The sequence below is a fragment of the Desmodus rotundus genome, chromosome 1 (assembly GCF_022682495.2).
Source record: "Desmodus rotundus isolate HL8 chromosome 1, HLdesRot8A.1, whole genome shotgun sequence".
NCBI lineage: Eukaryota > Metazoa > Chordata > Mammalia > Chiroptera > Phyllostomidae > Desmodus > Desmodus rotundus.
Window position 1 is genome coordinate 142,963,055 of NC_071387.1, and position 21,684 is coordinate 142,984,738.

Consider the following 21,684-nt stretch of genomic DNA (forward strand, 5'->3'; position numbering starts at 1 on the left):
TTTCCCAAAGTTTCCTGTGACGCCGCCGTCCGGCTCCAGCCCATCCCGCCCTCACTCTGAAAGGCAGCCCTGGACACAGGCTGGAGAGGAGCGGGCTACAGTAACGAAGAGAGAAGCGCAAACAGGCGGACCTCAGAACAGCACCCCAGGCAAGGAGCGGGCCCAGAGGGCGGCGGCCGTAGCCTTACGCATTGCCTGGCCGCGCCCGCAGCGCGTTCGCGCACGCCCACCGAGCCTGGAGTCCGAGACCCACCCTCTGGAGCCCGAGCCAATCGGCCGCGCCCCGCCTCCTGGGAGGTGGTGGAGGAGGGGGTTGGGGGCCGACAGGCAGCACCGCCTTCCGTTCGTGCCCATTGGCTGAGGCCTCCAGGGTGCTCGGAGACCGGAGTGCAGCTGGATTGGCTATAGAGGTTCGTGACAGAGGCGCCCATTGGCTGTGGCGGCTCCCGTGACGCGGGGTGGTGACTGGCTCCCGTGTCTGAGGGGCTCCTGCTTGTCAGGTTCTAGGTAAGTGAGTTTTGCGCCGCCGGCGGCGGGCGCTGTTGCCCGGGGCAACGCCGTGGGAGGGGGGAAGAGGAGGGAAGGGCAGCGGGGAACCCAGGCTACACTCCCTACCCGCAGACGGGTGCCTGGGACGCAGCCCTGGCTGCGGTGGCTTCGCCGAGTGCTCTTCCTCCGCCCTCAGCCACCCCCCCCACCGGCCCCAGGCTGCGGGGTCTCCCGCCCTTACTCCGCCCGCGGCAGAGCATTCTTAGTTCGGGTTTTGGGTCGGGCTGTCCGTCGGGCTTGGCGAGGCCCGCCCCTCCCACCTACCCGGGGCTGGAGGCTGAGGGGGCGGGTGCCGGCGCGCGAGGGCTGAGGCCAGCGCCACGGCCCCGCCCCGTCGCCGGGTCGGGGGTCTGCGGCACGTGGGGTGGTGGAGGAGGGGTTGTAGGCACCGCCCATTACTCCCACACCCCTTCTCTACGTGCTTCTCTCCTGGAGCTGCCCTCCAGCTCTGGCGGCCGCCCCGAATCCCTAGGTGTTCCCCAATCTCTCCCTGCCCCTGGGGCCCTTCAGCTTCCTTTGACCCTCTCAGTCCGGCCCCAGGTTTCTCCCGTGGGTCAGTTTCCTCACCTCCGGCTTTCATCCCTCACCTTCCATTCCTGGTCCGTCTGGTCCCTGGTCCTGTCTGGGCCAGAAGTGACTCTGAAGGGACAGTCAAGAGACAATCCATTAAGTGTGAAGCCAGTGCAGCCGGGGCAATTTCTGCTCTGTTCTCTGCTTGCCCTTTAGGATTGAGGAGGTGTTGGGTCAGCTTTCTACCATTGGAATCTCCGTTTAGTGTCAACTTTCTTCAACAACGCTATTTGGGTTGGTATTGGTAGGGGTACGTCACGCGCGAATTAAAGATTTAATTGTGTTGTCACTTTTTACTTTGTACGTTTGTGGTGTCCTTCAGTGCTGTGCAATCCCAAATTTAAAACATTATTAATGAATGTAGCCTTTGGTTTTCCTTTGCCTTTTGGTTAAAAAGAAGCTTCAATCTTTTTAATTCGTAAGGAGTGCATATAATCATAGTGATCTCACCATCACTTTGACATCAGCTAGTCTAAGGGGATAGTATACCATTTTTCTCTTTTTCTCTAGGCATTTTAGGATAATAAAAAATTTCTCTTAATGGAGCCACTGTATATAAAAGTATAATGTAAAAACCAATAACAGACCAAAACCATTTTCGTGGTTAAAGCTAGAAAGTGCTTTTCATCCTGTGGAATGAGAACAGGATTAAGAAGAAAAAACGTATTGCAAAAATGGAATTATTTTACTAGTGCAGTGTTGTAGTCCTGGTATACCTATTTGGTATTAACAAAGACATTTGTGAAGAGCCACACGTTTGTCAGTCAATGCAAAGGAAGGCTGAGTATATATTTTGTAACCCAGAAACATTTTTTTTGCTAGTATTCTTGAACCAAGGGAGCTATATTTCCAAAGGTGTTGGGAATGTATTAAAAGAGTACGTGTGCATAGTGGAAATGTTTTCTGTTTTCCATGAAAGACCTTTGGTGAAGATCTGTTTCTCTTCCACACTGATGGTTAGCAGCATTAACCATTTACATGTAATATTATTTAGGGTCCTGTTAATGTAGCTTCTGCACTACTTCAAAGGTTGATGTCTGTAGTTTGGAAGCGATAGTCCAGGCTTATGATAGAAAAATCATTTTGAGATATCTTCAACCATTAGGTAACTGTAGCTCTGGTCTGTGACCATTTCAAATTTTCCATTTCCTTTCCACCAGTATTTCACTATGAAAAATTTCAAACAATGCAGAAAACTCGAATTATTCAGTAACTACCTAACTACCTACACAGCAATAACATTTTTTAAGACAGTTGTTAAATTTTAAGGAACAGAGAAACTGAAATGATCAAGTTGGAAAGCCAGCATAAATACATATTGTACCAAAATATTGTAAGGTGATTATTTCCATTTGTAGATTGGAGTAGTGTTTACAAAAGCTATTGTAACTTAATTCCCTGAGACTATTATAGAGCAGTCTTGTAAGAAGTCATCATCTTTGTAAATGAAGGCCCAGATGATTAAATTGCATTTTGATAATCATAAAAAAAAGAAAATTTAATGAACTTGTTATACAAATAGAAGTTTTGTTTTAAAATTGGATTCCTGTGTTAATAGATTCTAGTTTTGTACTTGATTTTTAAATAAGCATGTTTTTTTGAAGACAGGTTCAGTATATAAATGGTACAATGTATTGGCAATATACTTAATATATTAGATCAATCCAAATATGTTATTTTGGAATAAGAATGTGGTTTTGTAATGGAAAAAGAAAGCTTATACATGTGAACTTTTAAAATAACAATTTCATGGTAAAGGAAGTAATTAGATTTGTATTTTGGTAGGACTGAAAACTTTGTTGGGTGTTGTTTCATGGTGTAGCTAAAGGATATTTTAATTAACATTTCAATATATAAGTTCTCTTCAGTTTATAATAAAATAAAACGGCTCCAAGTTCACATATGTGTTTATGGTAATTTTTCCATACTTAGGAAATTTCTGCATTCTTAAGTATTTGAATCCTGTTTTTCAGTTTTAGTTTACCCTAAATCTGTTTTTCATACTTACCTAATTTTTATAGCTAATTTCTTAAATATTGCAATTAAGAGCTATGTCTCAGAATTTATAGATCTTTGGATTAACTCATTTTTTCATGTCTCTTTTGTTTCTGGCATGTTTCTGTATGGTTAATTTACTACATCACTAAGATAAATGTGATGAAGCAAGTCACAGTTTGGAACTTTGGAGAGAATAAGATGTTTAGATATTTTTTAATCAAAGCTCTAGGTATTTTTCTTCTGCCTTCTTTTGTCCTTCCTTTTCACCTTTCTCTTTAATTTTTATTATGAAAGTTAAATGCTTTAAAGTAAGTTCAGTAAAAAAAAAACCCTAGAGAAAAAAAGTCACCAATAATTTCACGAAAGTTAATGCTTTGGGAAATAACTGAAACTTTTGTTTTTTCCTCTAATATTCTATCAATCATTGCAATTTTATGGTTTTCATTGCAGAATATCTGCACTTGCATCTAAACTTGCAGGAGTTCTTGAACTTGAGACTCAGTTTCCTTAAATTAGAGGAGATCTCCAAGATCTGGAAGAAAAATAGAAAAGAATAAATAGACGACATATTAAAGTCAGGACAAAAGAATCAGACCCAAGCAATGATCTACTTTTTCTTATTTCATAAATATAAATATAATCCTAGTTACCCATGTGAAACTGCTTTGTGACTGACACAACATGGGGCCTCTCAAGTTTTTCCGTAGAATTCAAAACATATAGGTAGGATGGAGTTTGTTTAGTGCTTTTCTACAAAAATTTTTAAATTTCTTCACTTTTGGGACATTATTATTCAGCTTTTTAAAATTTAATGTCATGCATAATTTGGAATTATTCCTGAAACATTCATATATACTTATGGAAATATGATTAATTTTTAGTCTGTATATCATTACCACTTACTATAAGCTTGACATTGTGTCCTCCTTTAGAAGGTTTTAATTAAAAGATGGGCAATTTTAATGGAGGTGTTTCTTGCTAGGTCACAGTCTGTAGTGATATATATATATATTTTTTGAGCTAGATAATCTGGGTTAGAGATCTGGAAATTCTTCTGTGGGGTGTTGGGCAAGTTATTTAATCTCTTTAAACCAGTTTCCTCATCTGTAAGATGGGGATGATTAAATAGCCTCACATGGTTGTTATGAAGAAGAAATGAGACGATATAGGTAAAATGCCTGAATTTAGAATGTCCTCAATTTCCGCTTTAATTTTATCTGTCCTAGTATTACTGTGTTTATTCTAACATCCTAAAAGTCCCTAAATTTTAGACTTAGGAAATTAAAGTAATTACATCAAGTTTACTTAAATTGACATTTGCATTTGTGTAGACATAACAAATAGTTAGAAATACCTGTGATTAGCTGTTCTTGTATAGTTATTTGATTACTGTCAGAAGGGATAGTCACAAATTTAAGTGCTTTTTAACCTTAAAATACGTCATTTGTCTGAATTCCTGAATTATTTTTCTTTCACCTTAGATTATCATCTATTGTTGGATTGTTTCCCAAAATTCCTTTCATTTAAACCACAACTATTTGCCTAGAAGTGCTACAGGAAAACTAAATATTACTTTCTTGAATGTCTAGTGTTCCTCTCTACCTTAAACCACATTTAATTAATCTGTTTAAAACTTAAACTGTATTTTCAAATGTAATAATACATAAAACTGTTAGTTGAATGTTTTCTGCTTCCTGCTTATGTATGATTAATTTTTAAGGAGCAATATTCAATAAATTCCGCATTTCAAAATGTCTGTTCTATAACTATGGGGTTTTAATTCTTAAAAACATTCAGTTTAAATGCACAGACCAGCCTGTAGTTGTTGGGTGTCATGAAGCAGGCACTGAACTGATTGAGGAGTTAGAAGTTGAACCAGATAGTCTTTATAGCCTCATCCAGCAGTAAAACAAAGATTTTGTAATCTAAGTCAATGATTCTCAATATCTTTTCTCATCCAGTAAAAATATTTATGTATGTGAAAAACACTAATGTACAGTTTCTTGCCATGCTCTCTGTAATTCCATCTTGTTTTCTTCTGCTCAAGAAAGCATATCAGAATACAAGTGACTGAAAATGGTATCATTATAGGGATAAACTTGAATCTACTGTGGTTTATTGAGAAAAGTGAGTCACTGAAAAAAGTATGTAATTATTGTTAGTAACAAATACTTGAGACACACCTTTCAGTACTACAGTTGAGACCCAAGTTACACATTTTCCTGAAAAGGATGCCTCTCCACTTTTTATTCTTACAAGATTTTATTTATTTTATTTTTAGACAGAGGGGAAGGGAGGGAGAAAGAGAGGGAGAGAAACATCAATGTGTGGTTGCCTCTTGCATGCTCCCTACTGGGGACCTGGCACACAACCCAGGCCTGTACCATGACTGGAATCAAACCAGCGACCCTGTGGTTCCCAAGCTGGTGCTCAATCCACTGAGCCACACCAGCCAGGGCCCTCTCCACTTTTTAAAATCAGTCTTGTGATGCTACAGAAGTAAAGATTATTAATTTTATGTTAGTCAATAATGAAGAATCTTACATTTCAAAGTTGAAGTAACTTATAACACATTTAAAAATATTTAAATAATAGTGCTATGGTCTTTATTGCAAATAAAATAACACTATTGTAGAAAAGTTGAAATTAGTTTTCTGTTATAAATTATTTTACTTGCAGAAAAAGTATTTCATAGTGGGACAAATGGTTAGGAGAAGGGGAACTCAATACTAGAATATTCATTTTTTAAAGATTTTATTTATTTAATTTTAGAGAGAGGGGAAGGGAGCGAGAGAGAGGGAGAGAAACATCAATGTGTGGTTGCCTTTTGCATGACCCGTACTGGGGACCTGGCGCACAACCCAGGCGTGTGCCCTGACTGGGAATCCAACCGGCAGCCCTTTGGTTCACTGGCCGGCACTCAATCCACTGAGCCACACCATCCAGGGCTCAATACTGGAATATTGATATTTGAGGCATTTTGTATATAAAAATGTTTTTTACATTGGCTTAGAAAAGTATCTTTAAAATTATATCATTGTGAACGAGATTGCTTTTAAATGGCTTATCCTGTGTGGATGTAGTCTGTATAATATTCAGTTAGATGAAGAGAGAAAAACAACATTCAGGCGCTGGCCAGGTATTCAGTAGGTTGCCAGTTCCAACTCCCGTCAGGTCACAAACAAGAAACAACCATTAAATACATAAATAAGTAGAACAAGTTGATGTTTCTCTTTATTTGTCTCATTCTCTCCCACTTCCCCCTCTCCCATTATCCTTTCTCCTTCCCACCCTCCCTCCTCTCTCTCTCAAATCAATAAATAAAAAGAAAAACATTGTTCGCGAGACCCTTGATATTGGCAAGTGGCATTTCTTGAAACCTTTGTGGATCTAGGACATAACCAGCTCTATAAAATACAGTCAAATTTAAGTGATTCCTTTAGATCCTTAACAATTGTATAATAGGACTCTAGTCATTAAAGTTTAAACCACATTTTGCTTCCAAAATGCAGGCTGATGTTTCTGCATTGTGTTATTAGTATACATGAAAAGTTCTTATTCCTGACATTCGTGTCCTGGGGTTTACAGAGCAAGGGTATTTCCAGCACTGTAACAAAGGTGAAGAGTTAGTCCTTGATCCTGTAATGCTTGCTGCTTGCTACTGTTTCTTGGGTATGTTGTCTCCTTGGAGTTGGAAACCTCTGTAGTTTGTGTCCCTTCTGCTCTCTGAATACCTAGCTTGGGAGGATTTCCCAAGTTTGTCTTGTCAGTTTGTGGTGCTCTTTTGTTAACTTCACAGTATAGAAAGAAAAATGCATTTGACTCTTCTAATCAGTTTGGGTAACAGTTGGGTCAGTAGCCACCCTAGCAGCCATACCACCTCTTACTTCATGAAATGGTTTGTGCAGTGTCCTGACTTTCTCTTGAATTATATTTCCTTCACATGCTTTCTATACACTCTTATACAGGTTAATCATCATTTCAGCTTTCACAAAGGTTTTTCAAATTTTTGCTTTGCTTTGGAACAAAGGAAAGATTTTCAAGCATCACCTTTTTGTTTGTTTCAATATAGACACTTTCTCGTGACACAGATCCAGCCACTGTCACATTTCAAATCTAGTCTGAATTTACTCCAAACTAATATATTCTGCTTAAGTACCATCACTTTGTTAGGCCTCTTTACTTTCTATGTATCCAGCAAATGTAGAATAGTAATTAAAGGAACCAAACAATGTAATTATTTTGGATTGTTATTAATGACAAATAACTAGTTAGATCACTATCCTAATTTATAGACAGTTACATTGGAAAACTATATGGATCTTTACCTAGATTTATATATAATAGGAACTTTGTTGTACAAGCATGAGGCTGATTTTTCTCTTACTGATACATTTGTAACATATTATATTGCATTTGTATAATTATTATTTATGTATAGTTTTTCACCCCTTCTCAACATTTTAATCTCCAAGATAGAAACAGTTTCTGTCAGTAAAAGTTTTTTTGTAAATTATGTAGATTCAGATACTGTTATTAAGGAGGAGCATTAATACTTGTTTAGTGCCTACTAAAAGTTCTACATACTTTTGGTACATTTGTTTTTATTTTTATGAGAACCTTGGATGGCTTGTACATGTTTTCTTTTTGTGACCTGGAACCAATTTCAGGTCACATCATTTATCCAAGAAGACCCAGGATTTGAATTTAAGTCTTTTATATGCTAAACCTGAAATAAACACAAATGGTAATGTCTGAATATAGTAAACCATTAGCAGGCCTGGATTTAACAGCAGTTTTAATTATTTGGGAGTGACAGTAAAGGTCCATGTTAAGTATTTGCAGTTTTGCTGAAATGAATTTCTGTTACTGGCAGTGAGACCCTAAGATGTACCTGACCCTAGCTAATTGCCCAATGTGCACATCTTGTCTTGGACTGTTCTCTTGAGTTTGTCCTGTATTATAATTCCTGTTAGGGTGTAGTATGTTGTTTCTTTGTAAAATATTTTTCTGGAAAAAAAAAAAAAGCACCAGCTGCTAGAAGTAAAGTAAAGAGGTGTAAGGAAGTTGTGGATCTTAGCCAGAAAATGAACATTCCTTTTTAAAACTTTTTCAATAAGTTTAAAAAAAGAATGTTTAATCCAGTATCTTTGATCTGGATGTGAGTCAATCCACCACACCTTCTAGGGAGACAAAAGTTGACTTATGAAACATTTATTGGGTGTTCCAATGCTGACAAAAATTTGCATAGTTTTTAGATGGATTTCTTGAAAATGTCAGGGATGTTATATTCATAAATCCTGTTTTGCTACCCTTCTCCTTCACCCTCAACAATAGTATTTGAAAGGGATTTGACTGTTTATAAATAGCTGATACTTTTCAGAAGTTAATGTCTTTGTTAAAAATATCTTAAAGTATTGACATAAATAATTATATCTCACAGGGTAATAGAGATGTCCTTTTCTGAGTTTCACAACTGATAATAACAGAATAGTAGCTAGACCCTGGTGATGGCCTCTTCTAAGGTTCTGATTTCTTTCTTGTATTTTGGATCTTGATTTACCCTGCAATTGGAACAGGCATTCTGTAATCGAAGTGACAGCTTAGTTAGGAACACTTACTATTATATACAGTGATATCATGGTTTTTGAAAGAGGATATGATGGTAAAGACATAGATAGGTCCTTGAGGGAGCCTGTATTATAAAAATAAGGCAGAAATGCTCTGTGTCACACAGGAGGCGAGTTGTTGCCGCAGTGGGACAGAGAGCAGAGGGGCATATGATTCTTCCTTTTTTGGTCATTCAACAATTGTTAATAGAGTACTCACTCCATGTAAGGACTTACCTTATAGTTACAGATAATTATAAAGCATAGGGGAGTTTCAGACTTTTTCTGAGAGTATGGTGTAGTGGAAAGAGCATGGATATTAGAGCCAGACCCTCTTAGGGTTGAATCTGTGCCACCAGTAATTAGTTGTATGAATTTAGGCAAATAAATGACTTTAGTTTTTCCATTTGAAAGCATACCAGTTTCATCCGGTAACTGGTAATAATATTAGATTTTTAAATTTCTTCATGAGAACAAAACCCTACTCATAATAGTTTAGGGCACTGGGGTACACAGGAGTGTACTCTCCTCAGGTATAGATGGATTCAGTGGACCCAAAGAATGGCCTCAGGACATGCCCAGTGGCTTTCTCTTGTGTTAGATATACTTTCAGACAGGTGTTCCCCATGTGGGCCACTCTGATGGTTCTAGGCTTATGTTCTTTCAGTTTAAGCAAGCCCAACATAAAAAGAGCTTCTCTTACCCATAGTTTTACCATTGGTTCTGGGATTATATCTCATTAAATAAATAGGGTCATGTTTCCATCCTTGGTCCTGTGGTTAGGGAGATAGCGTATGATGATAGGTCAGATCTGGACCAGGTGCTAACTATTGGAAGTGCGAATAGGAACTGTGGTCAGCCACGTGGTCTAAACCACGTGGACTCAGAGTCAGGGTGGGTGGGTCACTAAATGAGAAAGAAGGTACTGTGATCATGGGAAAGGAGAGTGGATGCTGGGCAATATAACCAAAAGATATTCACTATAATCCTCCCAATGTACATACATACATGTCCTCTACTACATACATATGCACCCTTGACAAAATACCCTCACTTAATATAGTGCAAATCTTTTACTTACAACTTTCAATGCACTTACCACCTGCCCCCCAACAAAGGAAGACAACTCAAAGACTTGTTTAATTGCTGTTTCTAACTTTAAGTCTATGATCTCTGGGTCATTCTCTCAGTTTTGCTTGAATAAATAGGCCAAGCGTCTAGGAATTTAGGGTTAAATAATGTAACTAATTGTAGTAAAACCAGTATTTGGAGATAGAAGGAAAATAACATAAAGACAGTAAAAACTCTCAATTAGAAAAGAGAAAAAGGAGAAACAACCTACAAAGGTTTTCTAGTCCACAATATATATATATATTTCATTGGACAGGGATGGCAAGGACTCTTCGCTCTGGCAGTGGAATAAGATTTTTAATTAACCGATATGGCTGTCACTGGTTCTTCCTGGGAATATCTATCTGTATTCTTTTTGCCCCTGGTCACAGGAAGATGAGTACTGAGAAGGATTTCCTTAATGGGGACTGCACTGCTTCAGTAGCCCATTTTCTGTTGATGAAGTGTTGGGGTCCTAGGAACCATGTTAGGAATTGAGCAGTAACAAGTCTTTGTTGGGAATTTCTTAGGCAATACAACTTGTAAAAACTAAGTTTTTATTTATTTATTTTATTTCTTTGCATTTGATCAACTTTTCCCAAGTACCCAAAACCCAAGTCCTAGTCCTTGAATCTAACCATTACCTGGTATGTCCCTAAACAACTTTGACCATCACCCTAATCCAGTGGTTCTCCAACAGGGAGCACTTCATACCTTAGGGGACATTTGGCAATGTCTGGAGACATTTTTGTTGTCACAATGGGAAGGTTGGGACTGAGTAGGCAGATGTTACTGGCATCTAGTAGGTAGACCCCAAGGTAAACATCCTATAGGACAGCCCCCAACAACAAAGAGTTTTCTAGTTCAAAATATCTGTAGTACTGAGGTTGAGAAATCATGGAAAGCCTAGTCTTTTCAATTTCCATCTTGACTTTTGTCTATAGGCCATTCAGAGCAACTTCTTGAGGTAACAAACACAGGTAATTTGTCCCTGCCTCTGGGCTGTTTCATAGTGGATGGTTCTTTATGATGGGTAAATACCTTCTTTGTTAGAATGTTTGAGGAGGAGCCTGGAGCATTAGGCTTCTCTTACTTTTTGTTTTTGAGTGGTTAAGGGCCTAATTTTAGTTTAGGGATATTTGATTTTCAACCTTGTAAACTGCAATATCAGCCATTTTGGATTTGTAATGAAAGACTGAAAAGATTTTTCTTTTATTAAGACTTCACTCAAAGTATGCTTCTTTTTTGAAGGAACTCTGAAGAGTACTACATAGTAGGCGATATACCAACATTCTAACATTTTCACTAAGTACCCTACAGTTCTATCCTTAGTAGACACATAGCCTGATTTATAAGAGTTGACAATTTACCAGCTGTATTTGCTTCTGAAGGAATCCTGACTCTTCACTCTGCAACAGAAGGATACCAGATACCAGATACCAGATTCCTCCACTTTCTATTATTGATTCAGTTCTACATTGTAGGCTGTCACTTGTATTACCTGATTTTGGCATACATTTTCATATTCATCTGGCTTCTAGACAACAGTGATAGAAACTCAATTATAAAAAGTTAATCCTTTCCATTTCTGTAAGTGGTAACACTTTCCTTACTTTTGCTCAGACCCCAAACCTTGAAGTTATTCTTCACTCTTTTTCTTTTACTTCCCAAATATAATCTTTCAGAATATTCTGTTGACTTCAGAATATATTGGAAATAATGCCAGTTCTCACCACCTCTGTTAGGATCATTCTGGTTCAACACCGCCTTTTCTCTCCTACATAACTCCTAACAAGTCTCCTTGCTACTACTGTTGCTCTCAGAATATTGTTACCCTTTTTGAAAAGTAAGAGATTGTGTCACTTCTTTGCTCAGAATCTTTCAGTAATTTCCTATGTAACTTAGAATACAAGCTCAAAGTCCTTCAAATGTGCTAGTGTTGTGGTCCTGTTCTCCCTCATGCAGGATCTTTCTCTGAACTCTGATTTTTCTATTGTCTCTACCATTCACTCCCTGCAGGCCTCCATTCTCTTTCTTCAGTAGGTGCTTTATTATACTTACTATTCTGCTGGCCTGGAATGCTCCTCTCCAGATATCCATATGACCTACTTCCTTATCTCTTTTAGGTCGTTGCTCAAATATAACTTCATCTGTAAAGTCTTTAATCACCTAACGTAAATTTGAAATCTCTTACCTCTCCCATACTTCTTGTTACCTTTTCCTGCTTTCTCTCTCTTTGTAACACTTATCACCACTTAATACTGTCCATTTCATTTATTTATTTTGCATTTTGTTTCCTCTCTCTAGAATATAATCTTGATGAGGGTAGGAATTTTTGTCTGTTTTGTTGTGTAGGAAAATGCATGGCACATAGCTTAGTACACTCTCAGTGAATATTTGTTGAATGAATTAATAAATGGAAAAATAATGTATTGCCTCATATAACTGTTAATTCTGAAACACTGATGGGAAGAGAATACCCAGCAGAGGGAGAGAGATTACTCATTAAGCAAATTTCTCCAGGGGAGACAGGGAAAGTGTCTAGGTTTATACCAGAATATATGTAAATATAAATAAAAATATAAAGTAACGTAATAAACATAATAATATGTTTATTATTATGTTAAAAAAGTAATATAAGTGAATGTTTTCCAGGGCAGGGAAGGAGAGGGCTTTATTTCTCCAAAGCTCATTGGAGGTCTCTATCTATAGGGAGATACTGTCTCTGGTTTCCAAGGCTGTCTGTCATGCAAATATCCTTATAGTACCTTTTGCTCAGTAGGCTCTGATTGTGCAGCCACCGGAGAATCCAGAGAGAATTGTTTCCCAACAGTCATTCTAAGAATTCAGTAAGTATATCTATTCACACCTCATCTCAGGTGTGATTAGATCTAGGGGCAAAATGTTTTCAGAGTTTTCTTCATATGTCTTTCCATCTCTTAGCAATTATTTTCTCTGGTTGGCTCACTGTCAAGTAGATACTTGTGTTCTTTCAGTTTAGCAACCTCAACTGAAAGATAACTTTCTGAGTAGTTCTTGCAGAATTGAGTTTTGTCAGTCCTATTGGGTTACATACCCATTCCTAAACTACTGCTTGGGGGAGGTAATGTGCTGATTGTCCAGACCTGGGTGGGTCATGCACCTATTCCAGGAACATTGTGCCCATTCCAGGAACTTGAGAGTGGGAATGATTAGTGCCACCCAACATGGATTGAGACTAAAAGAAGGGTATTTCAACAGAAAAAAATTGAGATGCTGCCACCAATAGAAAGGGAGTGAAAAATAACACAGGTCTGTCACTTACATGCCTTGCAACTCATGCACATTTAAAAAAAAGAATCTTACTGAATATAGGCACTCTTGCCTCATCTATTTTTCACCTAACATCACATTGTGAACCAGTGATTTTCCTTGAAAACGTGATTTTAAGTGGATGCAAAATTATATTTAAATGTTACTTAATTTTAGAATTTTGGTTTGTCAGAATTAGATTGTGGTTTGTTACTTATTAGAGAAGTAAGAGGAGTAGAGGTGGGACAGAGAAGTAGGGCCAGGACTAGGCTGAGGCATGAGAGATGCCTAGGACACAAAATAAGACTTTTAGCATGGCACTTGCGTGACCCCAAGAGTAAACGTGTCCATAAATTTTGCACCCTAGGTGCCTTTTTTGCCTCCCTCTAGTTCTAGTTGTGAGGAGAAGCACAGTTAAAGAATTGGAACTATATTTGACTATGAGTGTGAGTTAGAGATGGCTACCTGTATAGTTGGGTAAATTGGTGGGAAAGATTAAGGTTCCTCAGAAAGTCATTATTATACATTTTTAATTCATCTACAGAAAGCTTTGATGAGTGTTGATAAGAATAATAATACCTTTTAAGTAATACAAGGAATTTTAAAACTTAGGTTTATAGTAAGTTGAGTAAATAAAATGTTCCATTTAGAGATTCTACCAAGGAAGTTGTTATTTATTTTTAACCCCAATTATTTCAATATCAAGTGGAAAAAATACTGTTTTTTTTTTAATTGAAAAATATAATGTAGAGGAGAGACTTGAGTTGGAGGGTGATACATAAATAACAGAAGGGAACTCTATCTTCTTGAATAAGACACTTGATGCTGCTCATTGTTGGCATGGAATCCTATTTGAATTGCTGTCATTTTGTTTTTAGATTTTTCAAAATAACTTTCTTTATCACAGTGAGAGACCAATACGTGGAATTCTAGATATCTTCCAACTATCTTTGCTAATAGAGAAGGGAGGCTAAAAATTTTCAAATTAAATGGATTGTCCAGTAACTTTGGGGGTCTGTCTTTTTAAAAAAAATATTTATTGATTTTAGAGAGAGATGCGAAGGGAGAGTGAGAGCAAGGGTGAAAGAGAAAGAGAAAGAAGTGTGGATTTGTTGTTCCACTTATTCATGCATTCATTGGTTGATTCTTGCAAATGCCTGACTGGGGATTGAACCTGCGACCTTGGTGCACAGAGATGACTACTTTAACCAGCTGAACTACCTGGCCAGGGCCTGGGGGTCTGTCTTAAGAGTGAGATTAGGTAACATATATAATGTGTACATTTAGGTATACACTCACTATATTTTGTTCCTTTGGAAATCTTTGTAAGTAATACTGTTTACTATATTATTTCTGGGGGTTCAATTGAAGATACTCTATTGAATGCAGTATAAAAGAGAAGTCATGATTAGTTTTCAAATTTAAATACCATTTTAAGTCATGAATTATTTAATACAAAAATTCTTTAAGTATATTTTATTGATTATGCTATTACAGTTTTCCCAGTTTCCCCACTATTATCTCCCCTCTGCCCTGCACCCCACAACCCTCCAGCATTCACCCCCTTAGTTCATGTCCATGGGTTGTACCTGTAAGTACTTAGAATTCTCTGTTTCCTATACCATTTTTATCTCTCCCCATCTATTTTATGCCTACCAACCATGCTTTTTCTTCCCTGTACCTTTTCCCCATGTCCTCCCTTCCCCCTCCCCACTGAAAATCCTGGATGGGATGTCCATTTCTCTGATTCTGTTCCTGTTCTAGTTGTTTGCTTAGTTTTTGTTTTCTTTGTTTTTCTTTCTTTTTTTTTTTTTAGGTTCTTTGTTGATAGTTGTCAGTTTGTTGTCATTTTACTATTCATAGTTTTTGATCTTCAGTTTCTTAGTAAGTGCCTTTAACATTTCATATGGTAAGGGCTTGGTGATGATGAACTCCTTTAACTTGACCTTATCTGGGAAGCACTTTATCTGCCCTTCCATTCTAAATGATAGCTTTGCTGGATAGAGTAATCTTGGATGTAGTTCCTTGCCTTTCATGACTTCAAATACTTCTTTCCAGGTCCTTCTTGCCTGTAAGGTTTCTTTTGAGAGAGATCAGCTGATAGTGTCATGGGCACTCCTTTGTAGGTAACTCTCTCCTTTTCTTGTTGCTTTTAAGATTCTCTCTTTATCTTTAATCTTGGGTAACTTAATGATGATGTGCCTTGGTGTGTTCTTCTTTGGGTCCAACTTCTTTGGGATTCTCTGAGCTTCTTGGATTTCCTGGAAGTCTATTTCCTTCGCTGGATTGTGGAAGTTTTCCTTCATTATTTGTTCAAATAAGTTTTCAATTTCTTCTCCTTTGGTCAGCCCTATAATTCAGATATTGGAACATTTAAAGTTGTCCCAGAGGTTCCTAAGCTTTTCTGCATTTTTTTGAATTCTTGTTTCTTCATTCTGTTCTGGTTGGATGATTATTTCTTCCTTTTGTTCCAAATCATTGATTTGAGACCTGGTTTCCTTCCTGTCACTGTTGGTTCTCTGAATATTTTGCTTTATTTATTTCACTTTGGGTATCATTCATTTGCTCTTTCATTTTGCAACCAAGCTCAATCAGTTCTGTGAGCATTTTGATTATCAGGGCTTTGAACTCTCCATCAATAGGTTGGCTATCTCCTCATTGCTTAGCTTTCTTTCTGGAGTTTTGCTCTGTTCTTTCATTTGGGTGATATTTCTTTGTCTAGGCACACCTTATAAATTGTAAGGGGGTGGGGCCTAAGGTATTCACCAGGGCGGGGCAACCCTCCTTGCTGCACTTGGGCCCTGTCTGTGGGGAGGGGCCAGAGAGGGAACAATGCAGCTCACCTGCTCAGCTCTAGCCCACTTTCCAACGAACCCTGGTGTGAGACTGGGAGTTTTTCACACCATGGCAAGCCCTCCCTCCCCCCATAGTCCACAGTCAGCTCTGAGTCCAGTTTCCCGTTCAGCCAGCCCTGCCCACACTGTCCGCTGCCTCGCCTCCAGTTCTCTCTGTCCACCCGTCTTACCGGTCTGGTTGGTCTGGTTGACTATTTCTTTAATTCCTTGGTTGTCTGAGTTCCATGCAGTTTGATTTTCTGGCACTTCTGGTTGTTTATTGATTTTAGATTGGTTGTTATCCTCTTGGTTGTGGGAGGAAGTGAAAGGTTTCTACCTAATGCCTCCATCTTTGCCAGGACTCTTCTTTTCTTCTAAGTGTTACAAAACTTCTTGTGAAAACCTTACTTTACACCAAAGACTACAAATCAGAGAAGACTGCATTTCACCTTGGAATTTTATTTGTTCAGTAATCACTCGTTTGGTGGCTACAGTGTTTCAGGTATTGTGTAGGATGCTGCTATATTAAGATAACAGTCCCTGACTTCAGTCATATCACAGTTCAGTAAAAGTAGAGGGATATAATAACACTTTCATTATATGTAGATTCGATTTACAACCAGTTGTAACATTGGGAAGCTTTCCAAATTTAGAAGAGAATAAAATGCAGGTCTGGGGGAAGTGGGGCAAAGGAGAAACCCTTTGAAAATGGGTAAAAAGCATAAAAGAATAAGAAACTTGGAAGATATTTCCATGTTTGGTCAATTTCTTGACCAGAAGGAAAGGAGTAATCTTAATGGTAACATCAGTGAAATGTCCTCTGATTTGTATGAAAGTTAAGGAAGTGGGAGAAATGACAGGAAATAGAATAGGGAAACACAAATGAGGAGCTTGAAAGAAGGGGTGAGCTGAGAATAAACCAAGAAGTTGGGATCAGAAATATGAGGGTGTGAGGCAGAAAATGAGAAACTGGGAGAGGGCTGTAAACTGCGTATACTCTTATTGACATCAGTGATAAGAGAGCCAGTGACCAAGAAACATCTTAGGAATTCTAGTTTCAGGGGTTGAGAGAATAGCCAATGCAAGGGTCATACTTTGAGAAAGTACTGTTAGAGAAAGTATGTGTGTGCCAGGAGAATCCTTTCCAAACCTTCGCAGCCTCTGCAAAATGTTTCTCACATAGTTAATTACTTCTTCAGGCTGTAATAATATTTTAGCAAGTGTAGTTGCTTCTTCTGATGTGCTTCAAACTTGAAATTAGTTTTATGCTGTGAAAATGGAAAAAAATATGAATTATTCAAAACCCAGGAAATAGTTTAGAAGAGAAGGTAAGATACATTTCTGATTGGGAAATTTGTGGGAAGAAAAGGGAGAGAATAAGCAGGGGATAAAGTTAGGTAAGTCTAGCATTCTTGTTCTTAATGTGGTGAATGGGAGAAAATGCTGCATTTGACTTCTAGTTGAGCCTTTTTTTTTTTTTTTTTACCATTTTCTTTTGTAGTGTACAGTTCTGACTCTTCGAATTTCTTCTTGCAGCTCCTGTTTTCTGTCTAGACCTGTGATCATACCTGTGAGACTTCATTGAAAGTTTTATCAAGTGTCTTCCTCATCCCTCGTGTATAATCCTTCAACATGGACCTGCTGCTAAGATATGACCAGCAATGAATAGTAGGAAGGTAGGATTACATTACTCTTCTTAGTAAATTACTAAAATAAAAGTTATTTTTATATTACTAAATAATTATTAACATAATTACTATTTCCTTTGAAAGCTTTAGTTTGTCCAGATTTTGTAGTGTTTATGTTATTCTCCTATCTAGGCAGGCTATAATCATTTTATATTTGTGTTTTTTATCTTACTAATTCTCTATCATTTGTGATGTAATCATTATTAGTATTTTTAACATTTGTAATCAGCAGAATCTCAATCTATATGTCTTTCCCAGATGGTGTGTCCATCAGTCCTTTATTTTCAACTGCCTGGCACTAAACTCAAATATCTTAGTTTTCTTCTTAAACACTAGCTCCTTTTTCTGGTTTATGTATTTCTATTTATAGTATTATTAGTCCCATTTTCTAATATAGTCATATATTCATTTACTATTTCATTCATTTATTTGATGTATATTGATAGGCTTCTATTAAGTATCAGACAGTTTGCTGCTTTATGGAATATAATGATGAATAAAGTGGATTTCCTGTTCTTATAGCTTATTGTAAAGGGGGGACAGGTTTAAAAATAAACTGAGAAAATAATGATAAATTGTGATAAATTTTGTTAAGGAAAGCAAAAAGGCAAATAAATTTTGTGATAAGGAGCTATTTTAGAGAGGGTGGTTACAAAAAGCTCTTGTAAGAGTTAGTGTTTATGATGAGTCCTATGAAGGAGCTCTTTTAAGAGTGGGTGGGGTGTGTGTATGTGGTATTTTTGGTGGGGAAAGCATTCTCATTAAAAGGGGTGGTAAAGTGAAATAAGTTAAACAAGAGAAAGATAAATACTGTATGTTTTCACTTACATGTGGAATCTTAAAATGCTAAATTCAGAGAAATAGGAAGTCGATGCTCGTTGCCAGGGGCTGGAGAATGGGGTCAATGGGGAGAGGCTGGTCAAAGGGAACAGACTACCAGCTGTAAGATAAATAACATCTGGGGATATAATGCATAGCCTGGTGACTATAATTAACAACAGTACTACTGTAACATACACTTGAAAGTTGTTTGTAGAATAGATCTTACAGATCTTAAATGTTATCACCACATATACACAATCGTAACCTTATTGTGGTAATCATTTTGCAATATATGTATGTGTGTTGAATCATTACTTTGTACACCTAAACTTACATCTGTTATATGTCAATAGTATTTCAATAAAACTGGGGGAAAATAAAAGGAAGGAATAGTGGGTACAATGACTTGGAAGAAGAAAAGAGCTTGGTGAGTTTGAGGAACAAGAAAAGTCGGGGTTTGGCTGACTTAGAGAGGCAGAGATGGGTGGAAAGAGGTTATAGAACTATGCAGAGCTTTGAAGGGTTTGGCAAGAGGTTTATATTTTATTCTAAATAATATTAGCTGCTATGTAAGGAATGGATTGTCTGGGGGTGAAAGAGAAAGCAGGCAGTTTTAGGATCTGGGGTGAGAGAGAGTGGTGGCCTGATAGGGTATAGCAACAAAAAAGAGAGATGGATTTGAGATGTACTTTTTTGAGTCAGAATTTATGGGACCAGTGGATAGTTTGGACATGGAAAGAGAGATCATAATGAAGGAACTCCAAGATTTGTGGGTTTTGAGCAACTGGGTATGCTGACATTATGTACAGAAACCTTTTAGACAACTCTCCCATTATGTCAAGGAATGGTTATTTTACCAAAAGGGAAATTTATTACAATGCTGGAAATAATGTTAGTGTTGGAAATAAAAACATCTGGCAAATTTGTACTGTGTACTAGTTAATACTTTATTTTGCTTTTCTCTCTGAAATTTATGTGACAATTATGAATTTACTTTCATTTCATTTCAGAATTTTCTGGAATGAAAATAATTGGCTATACTTTATTAAAGTATACTTTTTTTTTTTTTGATTATGCTATTACAGTTCTCCCAATTTTCCCCTCTTTGGCCCCTTCCACCTGGTGCCACCCTTCCCTGCATCAATTCCTCCTCTTACTTCATGTCCATGGGTCATGTATGTAAGTTCTTTGGCTTGTCCATTTCCTATACTATTCTTAACATCCCCCTGTCTATTTGGCTCCTACAAACTGTGCTTCTTAATCCCTGCACCATTTCTCCCATTCTCCTCCTTCCCTTTCCTAGCTAATACCAAAGCTTCTGTTCCTGTTCTGGTTGTTGCTTAGGGTTTTTTTTTCTTTTTTAGATTAAGTTGCTGATAATTGTGAATTTGTTGCCTTTTTAATGTTCATGGTTTTGATCTTCTTCATCTTAACAAAGTACCTTTAACATTTTGTGTAATAATGGCTTGGTGATGATTAACTTCTTTAGCTTTACCTTGTCTGGGTAGCACTTTGTCTGCCCTTCCATTCCAAATGATAGCTTTGCTGGATAGAGTAATCTAGGTTGTAGGTCCTTGCTTTTCATCTGTTTGAATACTTTTTGTGCTTATAAAATTTCTTTTGAGAAATCAGCTGATAGTCTTATGGGAACTTCCCTGTAGGTAATGAACTGCTTTTCTCTTGCTGCTTTTAAGATTCTTTCTTTTTCTTTAACCTTTGGCATTTTAAGTATGATGTGTTTTGGTGTGGTCCTCTTTGTATCTATCTTGTTTGGGACTCTGTATGCTTCCTGGACTTGCATATCTATTTCCTTCACCAAATTAGGGACATTGTCTTTCATTATTTTTTCAAATATGCTTCAATTCTTGCTCTTCTTCTTCTGGCACCCCTATGATTCAGATGTTGGTATGTTTAAAATTGTCCTAGCGGTTCCTAAGCCTGTTCTTGTTTACTTGAATTTTTTATCCTTCCTGCTGTTCTGACTGAATGCTTTTTCCTTCCTTGTGTTCCAAATCATTGGGTTTATTGATTCCTGGCTTCCTCTCCACTGTAGGTTCCCTGGAGATTGATCTTTATTTCACTTAGTGTAACCTTCATTTCTTCCCTTATGTTTTTTTCCCCTCAATGAGTTCTTTGAGTATCCTGATCACCAGTGTTTTGAACTCTGCATCTGATAGATAGGCTATCTCCATTTTGTTTAGTTTTTTTTTCTGAGATTTTGTTGTTTCATGTGGGCTATATTTCTTTGTCTCCTCAAATTGGCAGCCTCCCAGTGTTTGTTTCTGTGTATTAGGAAGAGCTGCTTCTACTCCCTGTCTTGGTAGTGTGGCCTATGTAGAAAAGGCACCTCTAAATTGTGTGGGACAAAGCCTTAGGAAATTGCCAGGGTGGGCAACCTGCTTCACTGCTTTGTGGCTCTGCGTGTGTGTGTGTGTGTGGGGGGGTGGAGCTCTGAGAGGGGATAGCACTGCTGCCTGGCTTTTGGAGGTTTGCCCAGCACTGGCCCCATTTCCAATCACTTCATTCACTTCCTGTATGTGAGTGGCACCCTCCCAGTTGCTGCCCTGGTGGTGAATCCCAGAGTGGGTGGATTTGCATATGTTCTAAGTCCATGTGGGCCCTTTAAGTGCCAAAAATCTGGTAGTTTCTTCTGCTGCACTCACCCCGCCCTGATTTTAACAGCCAAAGGTAATGGGGATTTATCTTCTCGGTACTGGAACCCTGGGCTGTGTGGTCTGGCCTTGGGCTGCGATCGCTCGCTCCCCAGGTATCCCTCCTGATATTTATCCACTGTATGTGAACGTAGGACCATTTGTTTCACCATCCCCACCTCTCCATGCCACACTACCTCTCTGTCCATCTCTGTGACTCAGTCCCTTCTACTCATCTGGATGAATGTGGCTTCTTTAAATCTTTGGTTGTCGAACTTCCATACAGCTTTATTTTCGGATGGTTCTGGATGTTATTTGTTTTGGGATCTGGTTGTAATTCTTTCTGTGGTTGCACAAGGAGGCCCATCATGTCTACCTATGTCTCTATATTGTCTGAAAGTCCCTGGCTCTTCTTTTATATTGAATTTTAAGCCTTCTTGCCCATGCTCTCCCTTATTTATCTTTATGATATTTTATTGATAATGCTATTACAGTTATCCCAATTTTATGCCCTTTGCCCCCCTCAACTCAGCATCCCCCACTTTCTCAGGCAATCCCCACA

The 21,684-nt window shown here is 38.1% G+C and overlaps 1 protein-coding gene across 3 annotated transcripts in view; it reads left to right on the forward strand.

Moving 5' to 3' along the window:
• The first annotated feature begins 194 nt into the window (after window positions 1-194).
• FER (FER tyrosine kinase) overlaps window positions 195-21,684 on the forward strand; it is a 406,586-nt gene continuing 385,096 nt past the window's right edge. The window contains exons 1-2 of one of the 3 annotated variants that reach the window (XM_045197637.2): window positions 195-507; window positions 17,498-17,637. The gene's annotated coding sequence lies outside the window, so the exon portion shown is untranslated. The remainder of the gene's footprint in view (window positions 508-17,497; window positions 17,638-21,684) is intronic. The other 2 variants (XM_045197636.3, XR_008425138.2) reach the window with 2 other exon arrangements.